This window comes from Bos taurus, chromosome 3 (assembly GCF_002263795.3).
Source record: "Bos taurus isolate L1 Dominette 01449 registration number 42190680 breed Hereford chromosome 3, ARS-UCD2.0, whole genome shotgun sequence".
NCBI classification, from domain to species: Eukaryota; Metazoa; Chordata; class Mammalia; order Artiodactyla; family Bovidae; genus Bos; species Bos taurus.
Genome location: NC_037330.1, coordinates 54,175,715 through 54,188,916, shown reverse-complemented (window position 1 = coordinate 54,188,916; position 13,202 = coordinate 54,175,715). Strand labels below are relative to the sequence as shown.

General features: G+C 38.1%; 1 protein-coding gene across 9 annotated transcripts in view; it reads right to left on the bottom strand.

The window, feature by feature from the left end:
* Positions 1–1,255, bottom strand: part of LOC132342100 (guanylate-binding protein 2) — a 95,137-nt gene extending 93,882 nt beyond the window's left edge. For all 9 annotated transcript variants that reach the window (XR_009494064.1, XM_059885323.1, XM_015464637.3 and 6 more), the window contains exon 1: positions 1,154–1,255. The gene's annotated coding sequence lies outside the window, so the exon portion shown is untranslated. The remainder of the gene's footprint in view (positions 1–1,153) is intronic.
* Positions 1,256–13,202: the final 11,947 nt, after the last annotated feature.

Sequence of the window (13,202 nt, the reverse complement as noted above, 5' to 3'; positions counted from 1 at the left end):
AATAAACCTTGAGTAAAACACCTCTTCATTTTAATCAGGTCATAGTTTCTGAAATTTTTGTTAACACTTTATATTTCACTTAATTATGTTACCAAATTTTTACCTCCTTGTATTTGAAGATCGATTCTTTATTATCTCCGCATATATCAACTGGCATATTGCTTTTAATTACCTCAGGTAATGAAGCTACTCTTATGAAACATGATCTTATAAACGATCATGTTTCCTCTCTGAACTCTGTTCTATATAAAGTATTGATTCGCATGATTTTAGTCATGACCTCTTTAACCAGGACTTGATGATTTGATAATTTTATAGCATTAAGAGAAATTGAAGTTTTCTCTTAGTAATGCCCTACTTACCTTGTTAACTTCAATGTCTCAATCCCTGTAATCAGAAGTGATCATGATAAAATTTTTATTAACTTTTTGAGATATCAACAAAGACAGACTAAGGGATGCTGGTTTTTATTCTTATCCTATAAGAAAGCATGATTGCTTCTATTATAGTTGATTACTTCTGACTTCTGGCTGAAGACTGGAATCTTATATGATGCCAGTCTTGCCACCTATCTGGCTTCCCATTTCTCTAGGGGTGGCTAAAAATAAAGCTTTTTTTTTTTGTTTTCCTATGACAGTACTGTACTCATTTCCTCTTACAACAGTGGCCCACCAGGACTGCTGGCAAGAAGATTGTCTGGTTTTAACATGAGACATAGCACTTTTATAAAATGAGAATCAGTTACTGACCAGAAAAAGTGGCTGCATAAAGATTTTGTAAGCTCCCAAATTACAATAACCTGTAGCTTTTTTTTGTAGACCCCAAGTTCTAGCACTTAGAAAGTTTGCAATAAAGACAAAAGCGAACTCTGAGCTTTAGTTAGTGGGTTTTATAAAAAATAAAGACACTTTAATAAAGTATCAAGAAAGAATCTTGAAGCATTCCTGGCTCTCAGTTTAGACTCTGTCTCTGCTGGAACCTAATTCAGCACAGAGCTCAGCAGTGGGCACTTAGAGGACACCCTGCTGCCCAACATCAGACTTTCATCTGAACTCATGACAGATCAGGCTCTGCGCAGCCTGTCTTGGTATGATTGCTTTAGAGAAAGTGTGCTCCCTCCCGTAAATCTCTTCCCACCCAGCCTCAGTCTTACCCAGTGGAGAGATCCTGTAGAGGTGAGCAGAAAGCTGCCTCAACTGGAAGGTTAGAAGAGCTTGTCCTCTTCGTGTTTCTTCTGAGTTTGGTTTCACTTTTCCCTCTCACTGGCAATTTGGGCTTTATTTTATCCCTCCAATCTCCTGAGGCTTTTCAGATTTTCCTCACCCAATGATAAGAAAGCGAAACTATCAGGCAATGTCTGCAAAGAAATAGCACTGAAACTGAAAGTAGAATCTAAGGCTACAAAGGAAATGCAAGAGCTATGCTAGTAAGAGAGCGTGACATGATTTCTCAACTGGAACCTTTAAATTTTATAATTAGAAAACATCTTAGAGACTGCTGAAAAGAAAAATGAGAGAAAGATCCATTGGATCAATTAAAATAATGCTGTTTATTTCTTGTTTGGAGACAGTTTGAAAAGTATTAGGATGAGAAAACCTACTATAATGATTTTCTAGGTCCAGTTAGATTCAGTCACAATGTAGCTGGTTACTCGTGTTTAGTAAGTGAGAACTGTAAGTTCTCCAGGGGAATGACTGTGTCATACATTTTTTTTTTTTAATTCTCCATACTTAACCCTAGTACTGGCACTTAGTGCTTAATAAATAATAAAAAATGAGGTTATATTCCATTTTTTGCACACTTGATTCATACCCAGTGACAACTTCTATACATACATTATCCCTTCTTAGTCTTATACCACAATATTTTTACCACAATATTATTTACTTTTACCACAATATTAGAGAGATTTAATAATGTGCTAAAATCACAAGTTAGTAAGTATGATTGAACCCCAAAAGTCTTTCTCCAGAACCCATGCTATCAACTACCTCACTTAATACCTCTGTTGTTGCCAAGTGAACAACAGTAATAATAATGTTTCTTATTTATCAATTGCTTCCTAGGCCAAACTCTTCACATATTATTACCTATTACATATAATAATTAGCCAGCTTGAGTTTGTAGTCCTTGGGCTTTTGGGGGCTTCCCTTGTGGCTCAGCTGGTAAAGAATCTGCCTGCAATGCAGCAGACCTGGGTTTGATCCCTGGGTTGGGAAGATCCCCTAGAGAAGGAAAAAGCTACCCACTCCAATATTCTGGCCTGGAGAATTCCATGGACTGTATAGTCCATGGGGTCCCAAAGAGTCAGACACAACTGAGTGACTTTCACTTCCACTTTCTTTCACTTGGGCTCTTTTGATTGAGGACTTCCTTGGGAAAAGGCCTCTGTGCTCTACATCAGGAGGTCTAAGCCAGGATTCCCCAAAGGTCATTCTACTGAACAGTGAGCCTCTGGAATGCTCCTTGATAAAAATATTTCATGGCCAAATAAGTTTGAGAAGTATCTTGTTCCCCTGTTAGAGCTTTACTAGTAATAGAAAAGAGCAGAGTTAGGAAGGAAGGGAGGGAAGAAGGATTCTATAACTTATTTCTCACGTAATCCTTTTTCTGCTTCAAGTAACTGATGTTTCTGTATCCTGCTCTGTGTTGATTCATATAATCTTGTCTCAATGTTCAATCCATTTTCTGAGTTTGAGTTAAATTATTTGAGTGGTTTCATTACTCTTTTCTTTTTTTTTTTTTAAATTCAGTATCGCGCACGCGCTGCTTGGACCCGCCCCCCTGCTTCCTTCTCAACCTAGAAAGCAGAGGGAGGCGTCATGGCGGGGCAATCTGGCCAATCAAGGGAGAAGACGAAGAAGCGCGCGCAGAAGCCCACAAGCCCCAAGGGCTAAGGAGGCGCTTCGAAGATTTGTGCGCCTGCGCGACGGGCCAGCGTGTAGCGGGTTGGGAGGAAAAACCCGGAGGGAAAGGCGAGGGAGTTGGTCGGACTAAAGAGAGGTTGGGGGGAGGGGCTTCACCGCTCCAACCCCGCGTTTTGCTTCCTAGCGAGGTGTCTCTCTTGGAGCTGTCCAGCTCACACCACAGGACCGAGAAACTCCCACCGTTCAGCGGCCACTTATTTTCTGGCACTTGCAGCTGCCGCTACCGGCGCCGCTGCTAACTCCTCGGGACACTGACGCGCGACAAAGTAGATGGCAGCCATCTTGCGGTGCCTCCGAAGGTCTCATTACTCTTTTCATGCTACCAAGGTCCCGCATATTTATCTGATTATATGGGAAGAGCACCTGGGAAGAGCAATTTTTCTTCTCTGTCTTTGAAAGTACCTAGCAAAGTTCTCAGCACATAGATGATGCACAAACACTTTTGATATAACAGCAGATGATTGAAAAACAGTGGCACCTAAACGTAATCAAATCCATACTATGCACCAACATTTGTTTCATGCATTCGATATTAGTATTAGAAACAGTAAATGTAGAAATATAAGCAAAGTACTGGATTTGTCCCCATTTTACAGATGATAAAACCTGAGGCCCTCAGAGACTGTGAATTGTCAGAAGTCCCAGACTAGTAAATGTGAATTTGGACCTGAATTTGAACCATCTAGATCCGTCTGACTTTGAAGCCAATTCTCTTTCTATTAATGTATAGTTTAAGGCTCATAACAATACTTTAGATATGGGGTACTTATTATCCCCATATTTAATGAGGAAAAAGAGTCAGAGGGTAAGAAATATGTCAGCCTAAATATTCTTGTGTACTTTAAAACATACCTTTCATATGCTGGGTACAGTGTTCTGTGGATATTCAATAGATATTCAGTAGAACTTAATAGAATTCAGTGGAATTCCTTTCTTTGCTCTCATTCCATTCTATGTCTCCAAATTTCCATCTAGCAGTATATACCAATAAATAGTAATATAATATAAATATGAATAAAACTAACCTTCACCTCCTATTTAGTTGAAGAAAATAGGAGGTAAGATTACCTCCTATTTAGTTGAAGAGAGAGTTAAATAATCAACTACTAAATGGCAAAGATGAGAATCAGTGGGAATAAGAAAAGCAAGTGTGGACAGAACAAATTATAATGCTTACACTGTGGTGGATGCTCATTTAAAATATTATCTGAGACTTATGCCTCAACTGAGAGCTTGAGGACCAGCCAGTAATCATTTAAAACTGGCAGAAATGACGATTTTTAAATGAATGATCCTAGGCTAATGAGTATCCACAAGGAAAAATGAGAAAATGACTTCCACATCATACCATACACAAAAAGTTATTCCAGAAAGATTGCAGAGTTCAATATAAAAGGGAAAACAATAGCCTCTAGAAAATAGTATGAAAGAATAGTTTCAAGTATTTGAGGCTAGGAAGTGTATTTTTAGGGCATAAAATGTATGAAACAGTTGTAAAGATTAACAAATTTGACTATATAAAAATAAAGATATATTGTTTATCAAATGACACCATTAATAAAAGAAAAAGGTAAACTGCATATGAGAAGGCATAAATAAATGAAGAATGACCATATATAAACATATAAATAACTTTTAGAAAGATAGATACTCAATAGAAAATTGAAAATGATAATTCAGCTCTTCAAAAAGAAGGTATCCAAATGATCATAACATTTGAAAAAGATCTAATAGCTAAATCATAAGATAAATCGAGTTAACATCACTAAGATATTGTAGCACACTCCTATTACAATGGCCTAAATGAACAATACTGATAAATGGAAATGTAGACTAAGACACAGAGCTACTAGAATTCTTAGACATAGTTCCTGAGTAAATTTAGTACAACCACTCAGGTAGCTTTGGTATCGATACTGGTGGCACCAGAAGAAGTCTCCTAGTACTTATGCCCTGTGTAGTCCCCTCCACATTAAGTTCATGCTTAGCCATGTGACTTGACAATGATATGTCAGCAAACATGACCCAGGGTTGAGAAGTATTCCTGCAACTTTCATTTCCTATTAGTATAAGTGAAATTGAATGTGAAAGTAGGACAGGGCTGAAGTAGGATTAATGCTGAGAAATCACCTGTTGCTTCTCCAGACCAATGAAATCTGTTGCTTATATCAGGCACCAAGAACTAATTCCAGTAACAGTTTAATCTTCCTGTGAATTATATGTAATGAGAGTGTGCTTATAAACTGGAAAAAGTTCATTTCCCTATCCCCTTTTCAGAGGTTCTCTTTGCTTCAGAAATTAATGGATAGTTTCTTTTCTCTAAACTTCTAAATGTAAATAAAGGTCTAGGGTCAAAATAAAATTACTGGCAGCTTTAACACTCAGGAAAGTCTCCAAGTGTCTAGGCTTCACCCCTATTGAAAAATGACCACCCAGAAAGCTAAAGCTTCAGGCTTCCTAACACTTTGGGAGTTTAACCTAGGTTCAGTCTTGGCTAACGCTATTTCTACTTAGGGAGATAAGAAAAGTTTTTTATTATTCTTTCAGATGAGAGAAATTAACTGGTAGCTACCTCAATTGTCCAGTGAGATTAGGGTGAACTCTGTAAAGGAAGGCATGGGACGTTCTGGATGTCATAGCAAATGGTGCTGCCCCATACTCACTGGAAAACAGGATACTGTTGGCCCAGGGAAACATGTCCCATACCAGCTAAAACAGTGCAAAAGAATCTTACCTGTTCGGCTATAGAAAAAGTGTAAAATTTCATGCTACTTACTAGTCACTTTCAGTCTACCTATATGCATGTACTTAATTATTTTTACCCTAAAATGAGATAGTCTTCTTTCTTTTCTAAATTGTCATGATGAGGATTTTCTCTATTGATAAAAATTTTAATGCACCAAAAATATGAAACAATTGAATTTGTATTCTACTCCATATCCCTTTCCAGATGAACTAACTAAAGATATTTATCATAATAAATTTGGAATTTTGGTTAAGAATAATTTAATTTATGGTAGGTACAAAATTATTTATGAAAAATTTATAAATCAGTAATCAGTATAGAAAAGGCTGGAAACATATATTGTATACCCCAAATTAATCTTATTTTTCACTGATTGATGGCATTAGAGATTATTTTGTGTTTCTGAGCTTTGTGGATTCTTTAAATGACTATATAAAATTATTTTATAATAGTAGAAAAACATACACAACAAAAGTAATTTCCCTTTTGAAAAAGAAAATCATTTATTCAAGAAATATTTTCCTGAGTATCACAATCCATTGCTCACTCTTTTATTATGCAAGTATTTAATAAACAATGATGGTATACAAAGCCTGTCATACATTAGTGTTCAACAGGGAGTTATTATATTATATTAATGATTAATAATATATTAATAATATAATAACCATATAATAATATATAACCATAATATAAGGGGAGTTATTACATTAATATTAAGGTAGGTCATATAGGAAAGGCAGCTTGGAATGAGAATTGTATTGATTCCTTTTGTTTGGACAGAAACCAATTTTGTTTGCTATAGTTGCAACATCCAGTGCTTTATCTTCCTGGAAATCAGGAAGAAAAATTATTATATTATTGTTATATTATTCATTATTCTAATTTGATTTCAGAATAAACAGTGTGCTGTGTGTGTTTTCAAGCTATCTCTAATTTAAACCCATGGAGTTGTTAATGAACATGTGACTCGCCCTAATCTGAAAACATCACTTTAAGAATTGATGATTTAGCACAGGAAGTATTCTTTTCTGAACTAAAAAAAATGAATTTGTTAGTTGGCAGAAATAATGAAGTCACTAGTGTTCACAGTATGTGACAGCTAGGGAGAAGTGAACAGGAGCAGATACCCTGCCAGCTGTGCATGTCCCTGGACTGGATCCTGTGGTCCTATTTCTCCCCTCAGAGAGAGGCTCCTGTCCCTGCTGCAGAATCTCACTGCCCTAACCTGGGGATGAAACTCTGCCTGACACAGAGGAACCTCCCCATGCTGCAGAGAGATTGCTTAAATGCTCTAACCTTCTTGTTATTTTCAAGGTACACATGTTGCAGAATTTTATCTGAGTCTGAGAAGGCTGCAGTAGTCCACTGGACACTCTTAGCAGCTCTCCTGAGCTTCCTTAAACTCTTTCCTGTGTTCTGGTCTCCTCTATTTTTCTTTGCATTTTCCACAGGTTCCTGTCCCTAATCCCTACTTCATCAATGAAGTGTTTCCTTAAGAAATACTCTGTCTGAGTGCAGTTTGAAACCAGGTTGACAGGGGAGAAGACAGCATCAGTGAGGTAAGCTGTAGACTAAATGGAGAAAGTGTGGAGAGAATTCTAGAAGTGGTCAAGCTGCTAATTTGGTGTATAAAATACCACATGCAAGGAGAGGTGTGAACCTAGCTTCCAAAAAATTGTGGAAAAGTACTTGAAATAGATCTCTTATTCCTTCATTCAGTCAATAATTATTGATTAGCTTTCAAGCTTGTGAGAGGCCTTTTGCCTGAAGCCTTTTCTTGGGGTGTATATAAACTTTGACAATAGATGACAAGTTATACTTGAACTTGTAAAGTGGGTACATATTCCTTTTACTCAGCTTCATTGTCCTTTGCCTCACTCTTGATCCCTTCCTAATCTATAGACAGCTCTATTCCATGTCAACATTATTGTGCTATTTCATATTCCCTTTGCTGGTTCCTGTACTGGGGAAATTGATGGGGACATAACCCTTTTGCCTGCCTTCTCATCCCATTTCCAGACCATCCAGACATGCCACATGGAGCAGATTTCTTTGGTGAGACCTATGGGCTTCAGGACTGGCTCAGCTCTGACTTCTCATTTCAGTGGTGGTAAGAGAAACCAAAAGGTGACTGAGAGTTATCTCACTTTCCTCAGAGCAGCACAGCTGTGCTCTTCCTTCTGCTTTTAGAAGGAAAGAAAAGATGAAGACTGATTACAGAGTTTCTGTTTCATGGCTCAATAGCCAGTGTTCAGATTCCATGTTATCAGCCTGTGAGTATCAAATACACGGAGATATTGGTTTCATAGAAAAAGTATGATTTTATTTCAGAACACCCTGAACTGATTTAAAAAAAAAAAAAAAACTATGGTGGAAATATGAGGGATTTTCATGATTCTGGTAATTTATGTACTATTTTAAACACCACAATTACTCTGTGAGCCAAAGGCAATGGGTTAAGTTCTGGCAGTTAACCTGGAGGAAATTTAAGAACACAGGGAACATGGAGTTCCTGCCCCTCGGAGAGAACAGCATAGCACATTCAGATGGGTGAGCATGTCTTTTCTGCCTCAGGGAGTCCCATCTGCACTAGTTTCTAAACTGTGGCCCGTGTTTTGAGAATCCTGAAGAGCAGGGAAGAGAGTGGAGGCATGGTAAATTGAATGGCAGTTCTTTATTTATTCAACTTACATCAGCTTTTTTATGTGGTGGATTCTATACTGGGAAATAAAGAAATATGATGGAGACCAAATACCTGAGATCAAGAGACAGGGGAGACAAAAGTTTACAACAATTTCTATTTCACAATTATATAAAAGGTGCTGCTGTAGGAATGACAACATGCAAATTGCAGCACGGAGGTGGTCACCTCATCGAGGCTCAGGAGGTTAGGCAGTAGGGGACCATGAGGAGGAACAGAAGTAACAGGTAAGGAGTATCAGATGGGGAAGCAAGAATGCCTTTTCAAGAAATCTGTTCATTGTGCTGCAAAAGCCTAGAGTTAAGAGAATATGTCCAGCTTCTAGAATTACAAGGGGTTCATTCTAGCTACTGCAGAGTCTAAGGCAGTAGACAGCATTAGCGCTCCCCCAAAATGGGTGGGCCCTGAAGAAAAAAATTGCTTTCCAATTCACCAACTTTATAAATGTGGGACTTGAATTTAGATGCCATTCCAGGCAACCTCCATATGACTTTATATCTAAAGAGATTGGGGAGTCAAATTTTAAAGCCTTACTGAGAAACCATATACTGATGATCCCACAATATAATCAAAGTTCCACCACACATACTGTGCAGAGATATGTTTGGGACAAAGGTGACTTCTGGTTCCCAGTGACAGTCATCCCCTTTGAGGGTCAAGGTCATTGCATAAGTAAAGAATATGAATAAAAATTTTTGAATGCACCTGGAAATTACTATTCAGCTGGTTTTCTGGCATGTTATCAAAATGGAATAAGATTTTTGTCACTTGTTAGTTGGTCAAGGACAAGGCACTTCCATTTTAGAAAGAACTGTCCGATACATGGTGGACATGTTGGATTTGGGGACTTTTACCTGCAGACATGGAAAATCAGTGATCACTGAAGGGACAGCCTTCAGTTGAAGAGGTTGAGCACTTTCATTTCCAGGGAGCTTTGCATCATTGCAGCTCCTATGCCTTTCAGTTCAGTTCAGTTCTGTTCAGTCGCTCAGTCGTGTCTGACTCTTTGCAACCCCATCCTTTAATCCAAACCAGTGTTACCTTATGGTAAATCAAATTTAGGTTAATCCAGCAAAGACAAGGATAATTATTTTTTGCACAGGCCAAGAGTCAAGGATGTACTTCAGGAGAGAAAGGAGAGGCATGCAGCTCAAGTGAAGAAGTTTGTGGTTGGTTTTCGTAGCACTGGTATGCAGTTGCTGCTGCTGCTAAGTCACTTCAGTTGTGTCCAACTCTGTGCGACCCCATAGACAGCAGCCCACCAGGCTCCCCCATCCCTGGGATTCTCCAGGCAAGAACACTGGAGTGGGTTGACATTTCCTTCTCCAATGCATGAAAGTGAAAAGTGAAAGTGAAGTCGCTCAGTCGTGTCTGACTCTTATCGACCCCATGGACTGCAACCTACCAGGCTTCTCCGCCCATGGGATTTTCCAGGCAAGAGTACTGGAGTGGGGTGCCATTGCCTTCTCCGGTATGGAGTTAGGTGAATTAAATGTTTACTAAATACTTATTGAATGACTGATTAATGAAAGTATTGTCATAGCTCCTTGTGATCCTATTGTCTCCATGGCAAAATTGAAAAGTGGGCCCTGGAATAAAGCATGGGTATGTGTGTGTGGGTGTGTGTGTGTGTACACATACATACATATGCCATAAATACATTGGAAAGTCTCTTAACAGAAAACACTAAAGAATGAGGTTAACCTAAGTATAACTTAGAACTCACCCCTTATCTATATCAGATTATATTGTATTTGACAATGCCTTACAGACTGATTTTGTGGTCCTTATTATGTGTTTAACAAACATTTGTGGGTGGAAGGAATAAATGAATGAGTAAACAAAAATGGATATTCTTTCTTGGTGCCATCAGTTATCCATTGTGCCAAATACAACAAATGTATTAAAATTATAATAGCAAAATGGGTACTGTAATGTGTGAGGCTGCAGAATGAATAGTTAAGTCCTGAGGAAGGTAAAATAAAAGATGTGATAGTCTTCTGGAAGGATACATCATTTGGGGGAAAACATTTAGGTATAAATATCCTTTCTCTGAAAGATGCAACTGTCCAAAAACTAGTAAAATATGCTTTATGAAACATATTTTTTAAATGACATAATTTTATTTCTTGAGACTCTATGTTTATTAACCACTGCTCTGATGAACTCTTTTTGGAAGTAAAGAACAGGAAAAGCACAGAATAAGGAACATACATATGTGAGCCTTGGGAAGTTATAGCACTTACTATAAGCTGGAAAATTATTTTCATGGTATCAATTGGTATAAAATTATTTGTGCCAACACTGGTTCTTAAATTTGGGGATTGTTCATTTTATAAGTCAAAGAGCTAAAGGATGCCTAGAGAACTGGCAAACATTTTTTCTGTGTAGGTCTGTGAGGAGGATTCTGGAAGAGATTAACATTTGATTCAATGGACTAAGTGAAGAAGGTCCAGTCTCAGCAATATCAGTGGGCCTCATCCAATCCCTTAACAATTCAAATAAAACAAAAAGACAAAGGGAAAACAAAGTTCCTTCATCCTTCTCCATCCTTCAACATCAGGAGGATGTAAGAACTGGCACTTATATCAGCCTCCCTCTGGCTCCTAGACCCTCAGCCTTGGACTGAGTGTTATATACCATCAGTTTCCCTTGTCTCAGGCCTTCAGACTCAAACTGAATTATACCACTGACTTTCTTTATCTCTAGCTTACAGAGCATGGTACTACTTGGCCTCCATAATTGGAAGAAACAATTCCTGTAATTTCTATAATTATATATAGTTTTTCTGGGGAACCTTGACTATTTCTTCAGTGAGCTTATCCAGGGTAAGAATTGAATATCAATCACCAATTGCCACTTAACAATCACTATATTACTTTGCCAACAAAGGTCCATCTAGTTAAGGCTATGGTTTTTCCAGTGGTCATGTATGGATGTGAGAGTTGGACTGTGAAGAAAGCTGAGCGCCGAAGAAATGATGCTATTGAACTGTGGTGTTGGAGAAGACTCTTGAGAGTCCCTTGGCCTGCAGTGAGATCCAACCAGTCCATTCTGAAGGAGATCAGCCCTGGGTGTTCTTTGGAAGGAATGATGCTAAAGCTGAAACTCCAGTACTTTGGCCACCTCATTCGAAGAGTTGACTCATTGGAAAAGACTCTGATGCTGGGAGGGACTGGGGGCAGGAGGAGAAGGGGACAACAGAGGATGAGATGGCTGGATGGCATCACTGACTCGACGGATGTGAGTCTGAGTGAACTCCGGGAGTTGGTGATGGACAGGGAGGCCTGGCGTGCTGTGATTCATGGGGTCAAGGAGAGTCAGACACGACTGAGCGACTGAACTGAACTGAACTGACTATTAGTATGAATCTCATTTAAGGCTCAGAAGTTGAAGTCAAGTTCAGAATGATGGTACTTAGTTTATCCTATCCACTGCTGAAACCTCCACCATCCAGACCATGCTCTGGTACCTTGACTCAACTTCAAGGCATCTTCCAAGTACTCCTCTATCTTTATCTCCAAGGCAAAAACAAGATAGGCCAAACAAAATTTGGAAAGACATTTTAAAACTCAGTGGAATCCTTTATTTCATCAGGTTTCAAGGAACATTTTGTTCTAACTAGCTCTGTTAGTTGAGTCACATAGCTGGGGACTTATAAGGAAGCCAAAGTATTCTGCATCCCACTGTCCAGATCTCAGAAAAAAAATTATAAACATTAACTTTTGCCCCAGGCCCCTTTCAACTATGACCACTGAGGCACAGAAAAGAAGAAATAGTCTCCGTTGCCATATCTTAACTGAATAACACAGGGTTAGTTCATTCACCTGGTTGTTGATGGTGCCCATACTACTATAGACAAAGTTGTTACTCAGAAGCACAGCCCATGCAAGGATCTAAGAGTCATTCTTATAGTCATTCTAGAAATTATATTAAACGACTTGAAGTCAGTTCTTTCATTCATTCACTCACTGTTTAATTCATTAATATAAAGACTAGAAGATAGTAGGTGTGAAATAATAAGCAAAGAATTATATCTTTAGCAAATTTAATCCATCATGGCAATATTAGAAACACAGAGCTCTTCAATTAAACTCAAGAACTATTCACTGGGTATGTACTAAATGCCAGGCAGTATATTTAGTTGTGTTTAAGAAAAGTTCCTTATGACAGTCCCTGCACCCAAGAAGATGACTTTGTGGATGGGCAGACCAGTAAATAAATGTACAACTGCAAACAAGTTTAATATCTCTGCCAGAAGGAAACCAAAGCTATAATGAAAAAGAAAAAGGAGTAAATCCAGTTAACATAAAAAGATGTAACAAGAATATATCTTATTATGAAATGACAGTAGTAGGCAAAAAAAGAAAAAAGTTGAGCATGAAAGAGGTGGTAGAATATGGACTCATGGAAACAAAAGGATCGTGCAAGTAGGAGGACCAACACAAGCCAAGTCAGAATTCTTAAAAGCACCATCATATGAAGGTATTATAAAGTCCTTACATTTGACTGAAGGATTGGCTACCTCTCTGGGAATGGAAGTCAAGGAAATTTAGGCAAGACATGAAAGACCCTGAGGTTGAACAAACAGAATTAGACATTACTCAAATCACACTATGGGTCCTGAAGTTAATGAGCAATTTTATTTCCATTGTCATGAATAATTTGATGTGATTTGGTGCCTTGAACAATGCAGCTAGATAAAAATAAGTAAGTTTAAGTTAAAGTACAGTCTATTTCAACACTAGGAGTCCATCTTAGTTTTATACTTTATATTGAAAACTTTAAATATTGAGAGTTTGAATACTTTAAAACTTCTAAAATT